The sequence below is a fragment of the Cryptomeria japonica genome, chromosome 2, assembly GCF_030272615.1.
Source record: "Cryptomeria japonica chromosome 2, Sugi_1.0, whole genome shotgun sequence".
In the NCBI taxonomy this organism is placed as follows: Eukaryota; Viridiplantae; Streptophyta; class Pinopsida; order Cupressales; family Cupressaceae; genus Cryptomeria; species Cryptomeria japonica.
The window spans coordinates 658,471,864-658,491,472 of record NC_081406.1 but is presented as its reverse complement, the minus strand read 5'-3'; positions in this window follow the sequence as shown (position 1 = coordinate 658,491,472).

Sequence of the window (19,609 nt, the reverse complement as noted above, 5' to 3'; positions counted from 1 at the left end):
TCCACTTGAGATCTTATCGTCATAAGACATGAGATCTGATCAAAAGCTTTGATGCCTTCAACATCCAGAGGATTCCTCGAAAGGCAAATGCATTTGTTGATCGGATGACCACTATTGGGTCACAATTCAACCCTGTTGTGGACTTGATCGCCAAACCCTAGGCGGTCTATGCAATCATTCAACCAACTATTCCAAACAATGACACCCACTGGCAAGTTTTTGAGAGTGACGAGCAATTTTCTCTATTCATTCAAACCTCCGGAGAGTTTGCTGATCAATTGCAGCCTAAAGTAAAGGAGGCTTATGGGGATCAAATCATTCAACTGATATCCAACAAGCTCCCAAATGGATTGATCACCCTGGAGAATTTATTTGACCATGATGATGCTAAAACTGAAAAGCAAAAACTCACGGCCGATAAAGGTGACTATGCTGAAATGTCAGTAGGGAATCAAAGAATACTTAAGGTCGGAAAAGAAGTTCCCCCAGAAGACCAAGAGAGATTGGATCGATATTGTGATGAATACGTGGGCATGCTAGCATGGTAATATGAGGATTTGAAAGGTTACAATTCTAGCATCATTTAGCACACCATTGAGCTCGCTGATGGGGCCAAGCCGGTTTGACAAAAGAAAAGACCTATCAATCTAAAGATTGAGTTTCTTATGGCACAAGAATTGAAGAAATTGATAGAGTCAAAGATCATCTATCCCATCAAGCATAGTACATGGGTATCAAATTTGGTACCAGTCAAAAAGAAGAATGGGGATATCCAACTCTGTGTGGATTTCCATGACTTGAACCAAGCCTTTCTAAAAGACCATTACCCTTTGCCACCCATGGAACAATTGTTAAGCACTATAGTGGGGTCAAAGATGTTTTTGATGTTGGATGGCTTCTTAGGTTATAACCAAGTGTTGGTAAATCCAAAAGACCAACACAAGACAACCTTCACAACAAAATGGGGAACATTTTCTTATTAGAAAATGTCGTTTGGGTTGTCAAACGTAGGTGCCACTTTTCAGAGAGCTATGGATTTGGCTTTTAAAGAGTTGATTAATAAAATCATCCTCATCTACTTGGATGGCTTGATGGTGTTTTCAAAGCGTAAATAAGATCACTTCGATCATCTCGAGCTAGTTTTCTAGAAAAGTTTAGAATTTGGCATTTCATTAAACCCAAATAAATGCATCTTTGGGGTCTCGCAAGGGAAATTATTAGGACACACAGTGTCAAAATAAGGAGTCTCCATAGATTCAGATCGAGTGAACGCAATAAAAGAGATTCCTCTTCCTGTCAACAAGAAGGGCGTTCAGCCCTTCTTAGGCAAAGTCAATTTTGTCAGTCGTTTCATCTCAGACTTTGCTAGAATGGTGGGGCCTGTCACTCTAATGCTTAAAAGGGAAATGCACTTTAAATGGACTCCTGAAGTTGAAGAGGCATTTGAGAAAATAAAAGATGCCATCTCCTCGGCTCCAGTACTCTCCAACCCTGATATGTCCAAAGATTTCATAATGTATGTTTTCTTTAGCAATTATAACATTGTCATGGTACTAACCTAGAAAGATGCAAACAAAAGAGGTGAGCATCCCATAGATTTCCATTCCAAAACTCTAAAAGACTATGAGGCTAAATACAACTTTGTTGAAAAGAAATCTTTGGCCATTGTCAAGGGCCTAAAAAGTTCAAGCATTTTATTGCCTGTAATAAGACTACTGTGTATGTCTATCACCCTTCAATCAGAGAATATATAATGGAAGGAGGCATTACAGAGAAAAGAGAAAACTGGATTACCAAAATCTTAGAGTATGACATTAATGTTAGACCTACTAAGGTGATCTACAGTAAAGGATTGTGCGAATACATAGCCCAAGAGTCTGACCCTCAAGAGGCCAAGACTACTACATAGGAAGTTGTAATGGTCACCTCCGAGCAAACAATAGCATGTTAGATTGAGAATCAAAAAAACTTCATGAAGACTAGAATCTTCCCTAGTGACCTCCCTCCTGAAAAGAAGATATTCTATAGGATGCAGAATAGTGGTTTCCGCTTGATTGAAGGAGTGCTTTTTAAGAGGAATTTTGATAGAATCCTGCTCCGTTGTGTAGACCAAGGCCAAGCTAGTAAAATTTTACATGAATTCCATCATAGACTATTGAGAGGCCACTATTCAGCGCATACCCTGGTAAGAGAATGCAAAGATTGCCATTACTACAGTGGTAGGTGCAGAAAGGTGCCAATGTCGCTTAGGATCATAATGGTGGAAGAACCCTTTGCTCAATGGGGTCTAGATTTCATAGGAATGATTAATCCTCCAAGCTTAGTTGGACACAAGTGGATCCTTACTGCTACTGACTAATTCACCAGATGGTTTGAGGTTGTGCCCCTGAAGAATTCATCAGGGGCAGAGATACTAGTATTTCTGGAGGACTTAGTATGCCGGTATGGTCCGCCATTAGACAATTCGCGAGCATTCATAGGCTCACGAGTCACTCAGTTTGCTCTCGGTTGGGGTATCTACTTGAAGACCTCCTCAAATTATTATCCACATGGAAATGGTCTAGCCGAGTTCACCAACAAGAATCTCATAAGGCTCATAAAAAGGATGAGTTTTGAACACAAAAGGGAGTGGTATCACCACTTAAGAAGTGCATTATGGGTAGACCAGATCATGCCCAAGCAGATTTTAAAGAACTTCCCATATAAGATGGTCTATGACAAAGATGCCTTATTCCCCGTGTCTTTGGAGATCCCCGCTTTGTAGCTTCTCAAGTCTATTGAGGTGGCCAAAAATGATCCCATGGAGGTAAGATTAGCAAAGCTTATGGAGCTAGAGGAAGCAAGGGAAGTGAAATTTTCATCCCTTGAAAACCGCCAACAAACCGTCAAGAGGAGGTTTGATAATAAGAAAATCTTTGACCCTAGACTCAAACAGGGCAACCTTGTTTTGAAATATATTGAGAGGGCAACCAATCCTGGTCACCATGCTAAGTTTGATGGTCTATGGGAGGGGCTCTTCTGCGTCAAATTTTGTAAGGGGTTTAATGCTTTTGATCTTGAGAATATGCAGGGGGAATCTCTCGGAATCCAGGTTAACGAGTTCATCTTAAACCCTTCCACTAAAGTAGCAACTTTCCTAATGCAAATAATGTATTTTTAGTGTGCCTTATTTATTTAATTATGTTTCCTCATGCATTCCAAGAAGCAAAAAATGAACCACAAGATACACCTTGAGCAAAGAAAAGGAGATCATTGTATTATATAAGTATCTTGGTGCAATACATACAAAAGGCATGCGGCCTATATTTAAAAAGTAAAGGGAGAAACTTTTGGAATAGCCTGACAGTATTTCAGGGGTCTTCCTCATCATCCTCCTCATCCATCCAAAATTCAGAACTATCATCTTCATCATCATCATCATCATCCTCATCTCCTTCCGACCACTCATCGCCAGAATCTCCATCGAGATCCTAAGCTATCGACACAAGCACCAGGTTTGGGAGAACATGCGGCATTAGGATCTGCAGGAAGATGTAATCTTTGAATTCAGTGTACCAATCTGTACCAACCAGAACAAGCACTATCAGATGAAACTGAAGGAGGAACTCTGCGGCAAGCTCAACTCGAAAGTGATGAGACAACAATGACATGGTTTTTCAAGCCGCCTATAAGTGGATACCAAGTCACCTCCTCTCCAAGGGTGATGAAACGCTGCAGATCCAAAGCCATGGTCAAACCTCTGAAAGGAACGTAATATGCCACAACGTCCTCCAAGCCACCTAGATATTACAAAGGGAAGAGCATCTGAGTTAGATTTGAAGTCAGATAACCTGTCATCCCAATATCCAGTAATGAGGCCACAAAGCGTGAATAGATATCCATGTTGACACAATATCTGTCCACATCGTCAATAAAGTCTTCCCCAAGCACCCATTTGATGGCAGCGATGGTCAGAGGATTTTTACGTCACGTCATTCCCTGTAACCTCCAGTCTAAGATGTTGCTTAAGAAAGTAACTTGAGCCTTACTGTTGATAAGCCTGACAGGAGTATCCATATTTCAGTAAACTTCATCGTTCATGAGCTAGATATTGTGTAAAAGAATATCTGAAAAGACATATTTATAGCAGGTTTCCAGCTCTAGGTAATAAATAAAGTGGAAAGCTAGTGCTCCCGATCTTTGATGCAACTATCTTTTCTCATAAAATCGAACAAGTAAATGGAGTTGAGCCTAAAGGTTGCGTACGCCCCGTCCACAACCTTGAAAAGAGAAGCGGTGTCCTCAAATGCCATGTGTATATCCAAGTATATCGTGCCTAAGTCCAGTAAACCACAGATCTCTTATGGCTCATGCAAACCTCGTTGGTTGCGTATACTCTCCCTAATGAGGAGATTTTTCCGAACAAACAGATCGTCTCAAGTGGTTCAAAGTAATGGCGGACTGAATAGGCATCTTTTCAAGAAACACAAATGGTGGCACTTATCCCTTTTTTAAAATTAATTGCAACTTGGAAAATAAGCCCAAACTACACAAGCATTCGAAGAACCTCAGGGAATTTGCTTGCGCAAGAATGGTAAATCACAAGAATGAGCCACAATCCATGACATTCAAGTTCTAGAATAGCGGTGTTCCTCAGTTCATGGTTCCCATGGTTCCACATTGTCCAGAATTTGTAGTTGCATGCACCAATAGGTTCAAGCTAGATTCTTCTTCAATTCAAGGCTGCCTTCTGAAAGTCGTTATAGCCCCAGAAGCTATTCGGGACATGTTATGTTGTACCTTAAGTGACGACACGAAGGTGTTCGATGAAGGCTCCATGGAAGAATACTAGGATACTAAGAGGGATATTGTCTCATTTTGTCACAGTGCGCTGAATCAGAATTCAATAGCTGGGCCTCCAAGGTTCCCTTTGTCCTACAATGATTTGAAATTTGATGATCTCAAAGATATCTCCTCAACCCTTGCATTGCTATGCGGTCATGATAATGACCGAGATATCACTGTCCCTATGATGGGTTTCTTGTTCAAATGTCGGAAGTAGAAGGGGCCATTCCATATCGACTTCTCTATCTTGATAGCCAAAGAAATGGTGAAGTAGTTAGCTGAGTTCCAACATTTTCGGTGATTCAGGTTTTCCTCATTCCTAGTTCATGTTTTCATGCACCAGAATGATGCTTTCTTCAGTCAATTCATGCAATTGGCTACTCATGATAAGCTAGGAAACAAAATGCTTGTGTCTATCTGGATGCCTATCCTGTTAGCTTCCTATGATGCCTACCAGTTTTCAGACTATTTCCTGACCCTTGTCCTTCGTGATTTTGGTTTTATCCCCAAAGAGCCTCTTGCTCATTTTTCCCAAATACAAATGAATTGGATGTACAACGAACGCCCCCTTGCGATTGGTTTCTGGGTAGTGATTTTTCTTTTGTCTGGGTGCATGGCTTCTCTAAAGAACCCTTTCGCCTACCTACCTATGCCACAGAGAGAAGCCCTGCCCTCAAAATTTTCTGGCAGTTGGTGGAGGTTAAGAGAGCTATAAGGTTGGGAAAACATGATACCTCCATAACAAAAGACCACAAGGCTATTGGCCCCATTACTCTCGTATGGAGGAGCATTGTTGAGAACGTCCTAACCTCCAAGCTAGTGCAACTCGAATGTGTAGAGCTATGACCTGGACGGATGCCTGTCTAAAAGAAAAAAGATAGTTAGGCATGAACCGCGGAGTTCGTGGGAAGGACGAACCAACCTGCCAGTGAATGACCCAAATCTTTATGTGGGTACCAATGATTTTCCTGTTTTGAAACGTCCCTCATGGTTGAATTTTTACCCTATCCTTCAAGAGTACAATCCAACAAAGCCCATTCCCCGGATCATGATGGAAGCCATGAGAATTGATTCGTGGCCTAAGAAAAAGAGGGAAGATTTTTAGATCTACCATCAGGAAGTAAATCAGCCCAGGGCTAACATCAGGAACGCTCCTTTCAAAGAGTGTTTTGAGGTTGAATGGAAACAACACAGCAAATCAGATGAAGAGATAGGCAATGGGTCCCCACGTGACAACTCATCCCCCGAGGAGGTTTAACATCAGGATGTAGAAGTTATAAATGTAGAAGAGCAAGAGACCGAGTCCAATATTCCTCTTCCCCTCACTAGTTCAAGCCAGAGACCCCATTCCCAAATCGCCAAAAGATTGGCTGAAAAGTAGGTGCCTAATTCCCCTTCTAGTAAGAAGAAATATTTAGGTTCTACTAAGAAGGGTTCGTCTTCTCGGGTCCCTGCGGTTCCTCTAGCCTCTCAGCGATCAGTGGCTTCTACAGCTCAAGTACGTCCTTCTCTTCCCTTTCTCTTTGCTCAATCTGTGTCTTCCGTAGCGTCCCAAGTCACATCTATGCCTGCCCAAGTCCCCATTGCCCTCACATTAGCACCCACTGGAACATTGGTTAACCCCCAAGTTGCATCATCGTAGGTCACTCTTTCTCTCCCTGCCCCTGATTTTCTTCTTGTAGCATTTTTCCCACAGATGCCTGTTGCAGTCGTTGTCTCACATAGGCTTGGTTTCGAAGAGTCCACTCCTCCCCCACATGTTGGGGTAACATCCGCTGATCCAATTTTTTAGGAGCCTCTCCCTTCATCCCATTGTTCTCCCCAACCATGCTTGCAGAACCCATTCAAACCTCTTTCGATGGTCCTATTTCCCATTTCCCCTTTGCAATCCCTCCCGATGCAACATTTGCAGGCCAAGCATTGCAAACCCGGATGCTTATCAACAATAGGTTACCTACTCCAAGACTACACGTATTGGCAAGACTAGAAAGATAAAGGAGAAAGATGGTGCCAAGCCAGCCCAGCCGCATGTGCAGACGCATTTCAGCAAGGAAAAGGATAGTCTTTTCTTTGCGACCATGTTCTGAAAGGTCGATAAGCCAGAGGCCCAAATGAGACCTAGTGATTACACCCTACATGTTGTCGGGGTCAATCTCTTGAACGCTACGACATCTGATAAAGTAGAAATAATGGAAGAAACCTCGAAGGTTGTGTCTTCAGATTTCATCAAGAAGAGTTGTCGTCTGGAGAAAATGCAAGCAGAAAATGTGAGCCTCAGAGAAGCCTTGGACCAATAGAGAAAAGAAGACGAAGCTAGAAATGTTGAAATCAACCGCTTGTAGGGTTTGTTAACCCAAGCCAACTCTGAAAAAGAGAAGTTGTAGTCCACCCTGAACAACGTGAGCTCTCAATTGAAAGGACAAGAAGCGACGAGGAATGTGGCATTGAAAGAATTGCAAGAAAGGGAGCAAGAAATACAACAGCTTTCAGAGATGCTACCCAAATTCATACCCAGCTGCGTGAGGAGGTCCGCCTAAAAGAGGAATATGCTCGACAACTGAGTGAGACACAGGTCATGCTTTCAGAGGAAAGAGAAAGGTTTGAAACAGATGCGCATGAGAAACAGAGTAGCTTGGAGCAAACTGAAAAGAAATTCTTGGATGTGGAGGGATTGTTGCAGCAAGAATGGGATTGCATGTCATGACTTCAACAAGTTGTACAGGATGGAGGTACCAAGATCCTCGATCTGGAAAATCAGGTTGCCCATGAACAAGATAGGTGCAGGGAGCTACAAAACGAGATAAGAGCAAAGGACGACAAAGTCACGCAGTTATCCAAGACTCCCCCCCCCCTCTTGAAGTTCTTCAAGATTTCTCTCTAGTTAAACTAGAATTGTACGTTTCTCATTCGGAGAGAATTAAGAAGTATTTCCCTTCGCTGCAACCCGTATTGAGATTTCAAGGAGAAGAACAATCTCTTTGTGCTGAAGCAGGTGCTCTCATTAACAACACTATGCTTTTCATTGGTCCTAATATCCCCATAGCCTAGAGCTTAATTCAATTGTTGTATGTTGCTCCAGATGAAGAATTGAGAGCAAAAGGAATTACAGACCGCAAGCAAGTAATCAGGAAGACTAACGTTTTCATTAACCAGCGCAGGGTAATCATTCATGTATCAACCGCGCTTGAGCCTTTGAAGATTTTGGTTCTAGACATCAAGCAATGTGTAGAGAGGTTTGTTTTCCTAGGTCTGCCTTCTCCTTTTCCCGCAGATGGCTCCGTACTAGGGATTGAATAAGTTATGAGCCAAATAGAGCAATTACAGCAAGATCGGACCTTCCTACAATGCTTGAGCAATCCTATTTCAGTGGAGGAAGTCGAGCATCTCTTGCACCCCTTGGCCCAAATCTACGTGCTCCTGAAGCTGGTCCATGATGAACCAGCAATCTTACCATTTGATGAAGTGATATGTTTAGACCAAAACTACCAAAATCTAGAAGCTAAGGTGCTACCCTCCGAGGACGAGTGGTTTTCATTGCACCAGGTCTTTGATTTTCTTTTCCCCGTTCAGGCATGAAGTCTGGTCTCCGAACCAAAAATTTTGGGTTCTAGCATTCCACAGGAAGAATTCCCCATTGAGTCGCTAAGAAATGTTAATATTATTTTGTGATCATTCACAGGCGGCATTTTGGTATAATGGCAACACTTTCTTTTGATTTTCGGCCAACTTTCCTGTTCGTCAGCATGCATGCCAAGTGGTGTCTCGACGTTGCTCTGAGTGGCTCGCTTTTCTTGCCTTATGTTGAGAGAATGCAAAGCTACCGCGTGGCTCAAGTATTTTCCTTGGTGTGTGCTTCTTGGCCCCACCATCCTCGTGCAAAGGCAGCGACACTTGGTTCCCCCGCGTTGCACGATCCAATTCTCTTTTCTCACTCGACTTCAGGTCTCCCCCAAGTCGCCGTGTGTCTTCCATGGTGGTTCATGAACTAGAATATGGTTTGCATCGCAATTTTCTTGTTTGGCAGGTGCAGGGGTCGCCATGATGTGGTTGAGGTAACAACTTTGAAGGTCATTTTCGCTAGGTAGCGTCTCGCGGAGTGCCACATTGGGAGATTCCTGTCAGAAGCAGTTGCTAGGATTTTGTTGATGTTGCGTACTATTTGTTAAGAGTCGGTTGGCTATATATATGCCTTCTTTTTCTTCTTTTTAAGGGGTTCAGACTTTAGAGAGATTTTGATACTTTGGCTCATTGAAGAAGCCTTTATGTTAATTAAATTTGGTGAATGATAGACATGTCAAATTGTGCCTATGACCTTTATGATTGTTTTATTTGAAGCTTTATAGACTGACTTCTGTGTTGTTTTCAAATTTGATAACTTCTATGATATATGTTGTGAAACTCCACAGACTAAACTATGTTTTAGGACTTGTTATCTATTGCATGAATGGTGAATGTCATATTATGTTGAATGAGTTTTTGTTGAATTATCCTCTCAAATAGTTTTGAGCATGTATATTGTTGAATGAGCTTTAAAACCGCATGTATCTGGGTTTCATATGCTATTAGTGTTTTCAAAAATATTTTGGTGTATCACCCAAGTAGTGTAGCTTGTTTTTAAGTTTTCATCTTCCCCTTTTCTCCCCCCAATTGTATGAAGAGTTGACTTCTCAAACCCGGAGGTCATTCAATGAGTCTCGCGCAAAAGGTCCCCCGTCACTGAATTTCCCATAACATTGTTAGCGTTTAATGCAAAATTAAGAGTCAACAGTTGTAAGAGCTATGCGAGCTTGATCATATTGGTCTTGAACAAATTCTTTAAAAGCTTTACAATTTCCAAGAGAATGAGAATAACAACGATGAAGGAAACAATACTCATCATCTTCTTTATTCTTATTATTATATCCTAAGAAGGAAAAAGCAACATTCTTATCATACTTCAATCTCCAAAAGATTCTTGTAGCGAACTTGTCTTGATTTCTAGTAGGGGTAGGTCTTGTCTCTTGAGATGTAGGGAAAGGTGTACTAGTAGAAGGAGAAAGGGTGTTTTCTATTATTTTGAGACTACCATTATCAACAAGTCCTTGTATTTAATTTTGAAAATCAATACATTCATTTGTATGATGATCTTTAGTTTGATGGTATGTGCATAAAGGATTATTTGAAGAAGAAGCACCTTTAGATGGACGATAAAGTAACTTATGTTTTGCAAGATCTTCCTTTAACCTTTTAACTTTAAGGAGATCATCCATAGGTTAATGATGAGGATGTCCTAGACCTTTTGTAAGATACTCCTTTAACCTATAGATGGACAATAGAATTTGTTTTGCAAGATACTCCTTAAAAAATTGAACTTTAAGGAGATAATCCATAGGTGAATGATGAGGATATCATAGAGCTTTTGTACTAACTTGTGAAGGAGGGTTTATAGGGAATTTGATTCCTTGTTCATATTTTTCAAGTCCCTATCTACTATAGCCTTGTTTTGAAATTATATTATAACCACTCATATAAGAATGTTTCATTTGTGAAGAAGAAGAAGGACCATTATCATAAATTTCTTTAAAATTTGTAGTTAAAGGGTACATGGAGGGATCAAAGGGATGAGTAGATGAAGGGATATCCTTTGTAGGGAATTTCTCCTTTTTATCATCATTCATGTTCACTTTGATAGGTTGGGAAGGAGGGTCCTTATCATCTAAAGATTCATCTTTACTTAATGCTATGTGAGGAGATAGGTAATGAATAAAATGCATAACATCATCTTCCCTACAAATATGTTGATTAAGATAAGCTCTAGGAGAATAAGGAAGATCTAGAGAGATTAATACACCAACATTTTGATCTTGCCCCCCTTGCACTAGAGTATGCACATGAGAAGAAAATGGTGTCATGTTTCTCTTCAATACTTGCTCTCCATTAGAGTGATCATTGATAGGATTATTGACTCTTTCCTCATTCACATTAGATACCCTAGGAGAGGTACAAGTGTTAGTCTTTTCAATGTCATCTTTAGGATTATAATTGTCTACGAAAGCTTTTATGTGATCTACATATGTAATGCATTTTCTTAAAAATATCATCATAAAACACATACAATATGGATAAAAGCTTTGAGAGATGATTTGCAAGTAGGAAATATCTTTGAAAGTCTAAAGATGCAATATGCAAGAGTACTATGGATGAAAAGAAGTAATGTAAAATGAAAGAAACCATTATCCAACACATGGTTTTGATACATGTAACTGAGAAACAATGTAATCATATGTGAAATGGCAAACCAATCAGATTTAGTAAATTCCATTATGAAAATACCTGCAAATCAAATTTGAAAACACTAGTTAAAAATTACGTAACCCACAAGTCAATTTTAGAATAATAAATCAAGGTTTTTATGAAATTAACCACTAAATTTATGTAATGTAATTGCAAATATGATTTATGAGTGTAAAATTTATTGTTTAAATTCTAAAAAAATAGATTTGAGACCATAAATCAGAAATAAGCATGAAAGAAGTTGGATTCACCAAAATGTAACAGCTTGGTGAACTAGCTACCCAAATGAATGTAACTATCAGTGCATCAGATATATGTTTAAAACATTATTGTAAATATGGATCAATTAAGTGCGTATGAATCAAATCTGATGATGTAAATCAAAAGTGTTGAAAGCATGAGAGTCGAGTTCACCAAAATGTAATGGTGTAAAACTAGGGTTTAACCAATTAGGATAGTAAAACACTTAATTTTACCTTAGGGGCCATTACATTGAAAGAGGGGTGAATCCAATAGATCTAGCCACAATCCAAATGAGAAAAGGGTTGAAATTATTATTAGATTTTCTGTTTATTTGTTTGTTCCCTCTTTCTAGTTGAAGATTGGATGTGAATTGTGAAACTAGGGGAAAACAAGGGATAATTGAAGATTGGATGTCCCACGGAGCCACAAACTGAGATTTGGGCAAAAGAAGAGATTCAACACTTGTTCCTAGAAGTTCGAGCTAATTTCTCGGGACCAAGTAGTATAGATTCGTCCTGGTCCTTCGACTTTTGCTCCGTCGAAAGTTGAACCTATTCGTTATCATCAACCCTGTCAGAATTCTTGAGTACAACTCTTGAGCATGTTCCCCTCACATAGAAAGAAATAAGTGTTGTCGAAAGGGGTTTTCCTTAGGTCAAACCCTAGTTTAGGAATTAGCCTTGAATTGAATAATGTAAATACTAAAGTAAATGCTAGGAGATATACCTCAAATTTGTAATTATTTATGGAAGGATTGACGATGCTATGCTATATGAATGTAATCACAAATGTTGAATGTAATGGCATGACAAACAAATGAACATGAAAATATTAATCAAACACACATGTTTGCATGAAGATTGATGTAAATTTGCTCCATAATGCTTGAAGGATGAAATGTTGCCTTGAATATCTGAAAATGCTTGATGATGATTGCTTGAATGCACAAATGCTAGGTATGGATAGCGAATGCCAAAATAAATTGATAGAATGCCTTTATATAGGGTTCCCTAGATCAATTATCAATTATTTCGACCTCCAACGGTCAAGTGTAGCCATGGGGACCAAAATCCGTCGAGGAGGGAAAGAGTCTGCCCCATTTCAAATTAGGGCTTATTTTAGGGGGACCAGGGTGTTTTGGGCACCTTGGTCTAGGACCATGGCGCTCCATGCCCAGGTCCATCAAGAAACAGGACTTGCCAATTAGAAAATAAGGGAAGAGACCTCCAAGATGGGGCCCACTTAGTGGTGTTCATGACATTAGAGTTGGAGAAGATGACTAAAACAGGCCTAAAGGGGGCAACGAAGATAGGACACGCTAAAGTAGGAGCACAAACATGTAGTGTAAATTGTAATGGTTACAATTTACGACACTCAATGTAATAATTCTAATATTGAATAAATTATATATAACTAATATGTATGAAATTATCTATGTTAGTGCAAAATAGAAAATTTGATGCTCATAAGACTCATTTTTAATGTATCTCAAGCTTGTATCTTAGTATTAAGTTTGTGAAAGTAAGAAAATATCATTAGTAATACGAGTATTTTACCTATATCAATGTCTTTTAAATTCTTCGTTGGAAGTTTCTTAATGTCTTAAACAATTAACTTATGATTTCCTCAAGAACCAAATTAAATACCAATTAATAATAAGTTTGTGTTTGTAAGAGATTACAAAGCACAACTTAAAGTGAAGCAATGCTACCTATAGCCTAGTCTCAAGGATTTTTATGTTTATTGGTTCTTTTGAATAACTCTCATGTATCGACATTATAAAGTTATTCTTGAGTTGAAATTTGTCATTAAAAGGAAGACCTAGATGTGGTTAGTGTTCAAACTACAAACTATTTAAGTTAATATGTCGTGATATTAGAATTTTCTCATGTCAAATTAATATGCTAAGAGTCTTGTATAATAAACTACTATTAAAGGAAATTGTTAGACTAATTTCTAGAAACCTATTTAGAGTGTTAGACCTACCCAAAATAATGAGGTTAAATCTTGAGAAGGTTCGCATTAATAAAAAAATATATAAATGTAATTTAATATCTTACTTTAATCCCTATAATCAAATTCTTCAATAACCATATGATCATGAATGTATCCATCTAGGTAAGCATAATTATATAAGTTCAAAGCAAGTAGGACTTACCCCATGAAGATATGAATCAAACAACAATCAATCTCAAACATTAGAATAGTTCTTCGTTTTAAAACCATGGCTTTACATAACAATATATAGCTCTCTACGAATGACCAAGAGTACACACAACCACAAAGAAGTTTTCATAATGCAAGGAAATTCAAACCTTCGCCACTCTATAGTCTAACCTAACCAACTATGATCAAACCAAGTTCATAAGATCAACTAGAAGATGTAACAAGATTGGGAATCTATTTAATCACTCAAATTAAAAGCTTCTCTTCATTTCAAGAGTATAAATTTCTCTACTAACAACATCGACCACAAGAAAGTGGAAGCTTGTTCAACACTACTAACCTACATTCTAAGAAGTAAACGATATTTTCAAATCAAAGTTTTAGATTAAGAAGCACATAACATAATTATATTTAAAAAATTAATAAATACATAACATGATCTATTTAGTTTTAGACTAAGTAGATAAAATACTTAAATAAATTAAGTATATAACATACTTGCAAACTATGCACAATCTTTAGGTTATTCCACCAATTCAATCAAATGAGCCATGTGGATCCATTCTACTCTTTATGGTATCGAGTATCATTTTATGATCGGAGTCGTGAAAATTTCTCAATTTTTTATTCAATAATATATCCTCATATTTGATAAATTGAACATTTGATGCCACAACAAAGAATAAAAAAGAATTTTCCCATGTGTGTCAAAGTCCTCAAACTACCACACATCAGAATTTCTTCATGTGTACCCTTTTAAATCATATTTTAATAACAACCATTAATCCTATAAGACAATGCCTTCTCCATCTATGATAGAGGCTTTCAATTTGTTTTTTCACACACAATAATACAAATAATAAATCATTATTTATTCATTACCTTCATCCCTCGTAACTGTAAAGCGGAAAATCGAACCCTAGGTGTTCTCCCCCACTCCAAGGAGAAAGGGGGTCACTAGGATTGACGGTTTTCACTTAGGAGGGACTTTACATTCAAAAGAGGGGTTGAAACCCACAAGATCCAATCCCACACAATGCAAGATTGGATTCTAAATGAGTTTCAAGGGTTGAGACATCAAGGATACCCTCTTTTGTAAAGAATGTAGATAGAAGATTGAACTAGGAATGTATGTAAAGTAAGAAAGATTCGCTTGTAAACAGAGATAGGGATACGGGATGAAGTTGCAGACCTGGAATTAGCAGTAAAATGTTGAGATGATGTTGTTCTGCAAATTCGGGCGAAAGTTGACGGGACGATGGCGCCCGGCGTGCACACGGTCCTCCGAAAAATCCGCGAAAAGAGAGGACGATTGGGGGGTTAGGGATTAGGGGTTTGCCTTTAGGTCAAACCCCGGTTTTGGAATTAACCAAGAAATGAGAATGCTGTAAATGTAAATGTTTGTAATGTAAACAAGTACTGATAGCTTGTTGTAAGAATGTTTGTATTCTTACATGCGAAGGTGTAAATGTTGTTGTATGTTGTATGTTGTATGTGATCTCCTCTTCAATGGTTGAATCCTTGTCTTGAATGCAACACTTAGCCTTGAATGGAGACTTAGAATGATCAATTGCTTGAAGGAATGCTTGAATGCTTGAATGCTTGAATGTTTGAATGTTTGCCTAGCGCTTTCGCCTCTTGTACACACATGTCCTTCCTCTTCAAAATGGGAGAGGAAATGTAGTTTATATACTTGTCAATTAGGGCTGATAGACTGATTTTTCCGACCTTGGGCCGACCAGGAAACAATATTTTCCAATTTGCAAACTTAAAGACCCGAAGCCCCAAAAGAGACCGGGCCCAAAATAGGGCCAGGGACCAGGGCGCTGGGCGCCCTAGTCCTGAAGGACCAGGGCGCTGGGTGCCATGGTCCCACCTCCAGGGACAGCAGGGTGCAAGGAGGATCAGGCTAGGGTGTTGAAAAATGCAGTTTTTGATGTCATGAACAAGTTTCGGGGTCTCCATTCAGGTTCAGTGTTGCGTCGCCATCGTGAAGACCCAAATGCAGTCGAAATTGCAAGTGTCGCAATTTTAGGACGCTACAGTAACTACATAAACATGATTTGCATTGAATTGTGCATTTAATAAGATTAATTCAATAAAATAATAATACAAAAATATAGCATAATAAGATAAAATATTGATTTCTATTAAATAATACACATATACAATACCTAATTGAACTAGATCTAAAATATAGTCAAAGTCAATCAATGATTACACCTTCATGAGTTGCAATGCTCCTAAACGAAGATATGTCTCAAGCAAGCTTGAAGTTATAATGCGTCATTCATCAGCGTACTCTTTTAGATCACACTCATTCTAAATAAAATGTGTACATGAAAAAAAAAAACATATTAACTGTCTCGTATGTTCATTCATCACTACCCAATTATTTAACTACTAATTTATCCTTCCTTTTTTTCCTTTGAAGGAAATATCAATTTGTTCTTCAGTTTTATCACTACAAACTTATACTTCATTTTATTCCCTATTCTAATTTAGCTACACTTACAAATTCACTTTGCACAATTAATCCTCTCAACCAACTAGAACTGAATGTTTATCAATTCAACTTCAAAATACTCGTACCAAGATTGATATGATCCAACAAGTAACACTATGTGATATTTTTTTACCATTGTCCATGCAACACCTAGGATGCACCTTTGAACATGTTTATTAATTAATTAAAAATTATTTATTTTAAATTTAGTAATAAACATGGTCAAAGGTGCATCCTAGGCACTATATAGACATTGTCATGTTTTTTACTCTACACAACATTTCTAAGAGTACGTACACACCCAACAAAATGAATGTCACTATATTAGTTCAATAAAAAAATGACTCTTATGTATTTTTTGACAAATTACATGAAATCATTGATAACATATTTTACAAGTTATGCTAGCCACAAAACTATCATGAGTAAAGCTAAACTCAATCAATCATTATCTACATTTGTTTGTTGTTGTACAATGATTAAAGCTTGTGTCCATTAATATCCCAAAATGTGTAATATTAGGTGTAATTATGAATGCCCTATAAGGGGGTGGTCTCATGGAGAGGCTTCAAGAACTATTTTCATGGAATAAAGGATCTCATAAAAAAATTAGTTTTGCTACAACATAATTTCCTTTTCAAAAAAATAGGAGCCTCTACTTTTCAATTTTCAGATTTCATGGGATACATTTAAGACGGGGCAATACATTTTCCTTAATAGCTTAAGAGATTTTCCAACTAAATTTTGATTCTCATCAATAAATTTAGGAATAATTTTTTCAGGAAAAAGTTCTTGTTCAATCGCTAGCTTCCTCAAAAAGTTTAGCTGAATTATTTAAAATTTTAACATAAACTATTTTGTTAAAAAACTAATAGCACCACCCACTTCCATTAATTTCAGAGCTTAAAATTTTAAGATTACTCAATAATACAAAATAAATGGGATCGATTGATTTAAAAAGCTTCTAAATTTTTTCAACAACAATTACTGAAATATTTTAAGAAGCTTCCCTTCCATTAACCACAATGCATTCTATAGAAGGCAGCTGATATTTCATCAAAGAAGGTCTCTGTCACAATTCAGCAAGGGCAATCTTGAGTGCATGCGACAACACCAATGACACAAAAAGCAACTTGGTTATGATTATGCAACACGCCTCATACATTGAACTTACCAAGATTACAGACAATTTCATACGAATTGACATTAGTTCCATCCATATTTTGGCCCAATACAAAGTAATAATTTTTTTACAAATGAAATAGATCTGTAAATATTAGTTTTTCTCAATTACTAGCTTCGTACAAGATCGACCCAAGAAAAGCCTCAACTTGGAAGGCCAAAACCCAACTAAATTTATGACACCACACAGAAAGATTGTCATGCCACAAAGCAACGAACATAGAAACTAGTATGGCTGTGGCATTTTTCTTACAAGGAGAACCGAGACAATCTTGACAGCACGCAGCCAAGCAACCGAAATATTCAAAACATCAGGCAGATTGAATTTTATCACAACCTTGAATCAATTCCAACCATTTGATTCAAGGTTGTGATAAAATTCAATCTGCCTGATGCAATGGAAGTAATTCAAAAATGTCAACCTAAGACAAACTAAACTAATTCAGAAGAATAAAACCAGCAACTATATGACAGCAATACTTAAACAAGATTGTTACCTTGGAAGAAAAACAGGCAGAGTTTTGAACTATTTAATACATCTTTAATATTATAGTAGAATTGAAAAGATTAGTAACTTGCAAACTTAGAAATTTCTCTGAAATGTATTGCTCTGTACTTCGAAAATTTGTAATTTACAGTAACATTTTTTACTTCAATATTTTACCAAATATTAAGTTTCATTTTACAAATTCAAAATGTTAAGGGGAGATAAACATTTGCCGCTTATTATAAAGTTATTTACTGAATGTAACCCTTAAAAACTTCATTGCTCTAGAAAAATGCCCTTTCCCGTCAGGCTTCATTGTTATCAGCATCAGCCCTCCCTATTTAGTCAACCTTCTATGTGTTATAACAAAGTATGCATAGGAAAAAGGGAATACAAAAAATTGCTAACATAGCTTTATATCCCTGCCAAAGGGGATGAGTAAAAATGTGTTTGACTGACATGAAAGGAGATCTATTGTTTGTTGTTTTGAAAAGAGTTATCCTCGGAATGCAGTTATAAGAAATTCAGCCTTCCAAGGGAAGTAGACAACTTTACACAAACAGATGAAACATGGACACCCTACTTAATAAGATAGTTTCAGAGAGGCAAAATTATCATTAGAAGATGAGCTTCATTACTTGAAGCAATCCCACAGAACAGCAAGCCCCGTTGGGCAGTTGATTTATTCTTCTTCTTGAGTGAGAAAATGGCTAAAAAAAATGCACACAAACAAATAAAACCATGCTGCACAAAAGTCATTCGACGAGAACATTTGAGAGGCATTAACGCTTGTGTCTTCAACTTTCTGGCAAGGAATAAGTCTCAATGTGCAAGAGTAACAAAGAAGAAACTCTTTAGTTTTTCATAGCCTATATAAATCATTAATGAAACAAGAATAAGACAAACCAAAAGTGGCGGCAGTCCTGGCAAAAAGTACAATTCAAAGTATCTAAACAAAAAAACTAGCAAACAAGAAAACCAAGAGTGACTATAATATTCAAATTATCATCAACAATGGTGATAGATGAACTCTCTTATAGCGATGGAAAATATTGATCGGATGCATTCTCACAGTTCACAACCAATTTCATCTTACTTCAGTAATAGAAGCAATAAACGTGTTCACGGAAAGCAATGCAGCAAACACCATCACATATTCTGTATATATTCTTTAAACTGACAGTGATTTCAAACTTATTCAGATGTCTGAGGCGGCTTCTCTTTTGGGTGCTTAGACGAGTAATGATCTCCAATCTGATTTTGATTAGCAAGTTGGACCTGCACATCATCAACCATATTCATCAAAAATCAATCAGTGGAAACAACTAACAAACATTAGAAAATTTGTTGTAAGCATCCTACTACAGGAGAGATCTGTATATCTAGCTGTCACTGGAAGTAATGGATCACCAAAACTTTAATCTATTGATTGCTTGGACCAAAGGCTCAAATCACTCAAATGAGATCACTCTCAGAGGTCCATTTGAGCCTATTATGACCCTGAAGGAAGGTACATGCCCTCTTATGTGGGTAGTTGACAAATGGCATTTTGCCAGTAAACCAAGAAAACAACATATATGCAACAAGTAGATATAGCAGAAAGTACATGCAAGGTGTTACCTTAATTCACCACAAAATTAATAGATTTCCTCTAGATCTACTAATGGATCATCATTAACATAATTCTGTAACAAATGAATGACTATACTTTCCCATGCAAGCAACTTCAGAATAGACCAACAGAAAAAAGAATTATTTTTGCCCAGTATAACCCACACACTTATCTTGATATGAAAGCCATTTGTCTGTATATCTATTGCCCTTGTAGCCACACAAAGCCTGAGACAAAGAAACTTTGTTTATTTCAGAAATATTTGAATATACCATGAAGGGAAATGCTTGTCATTTTATCAAAAAAAAGAGACACA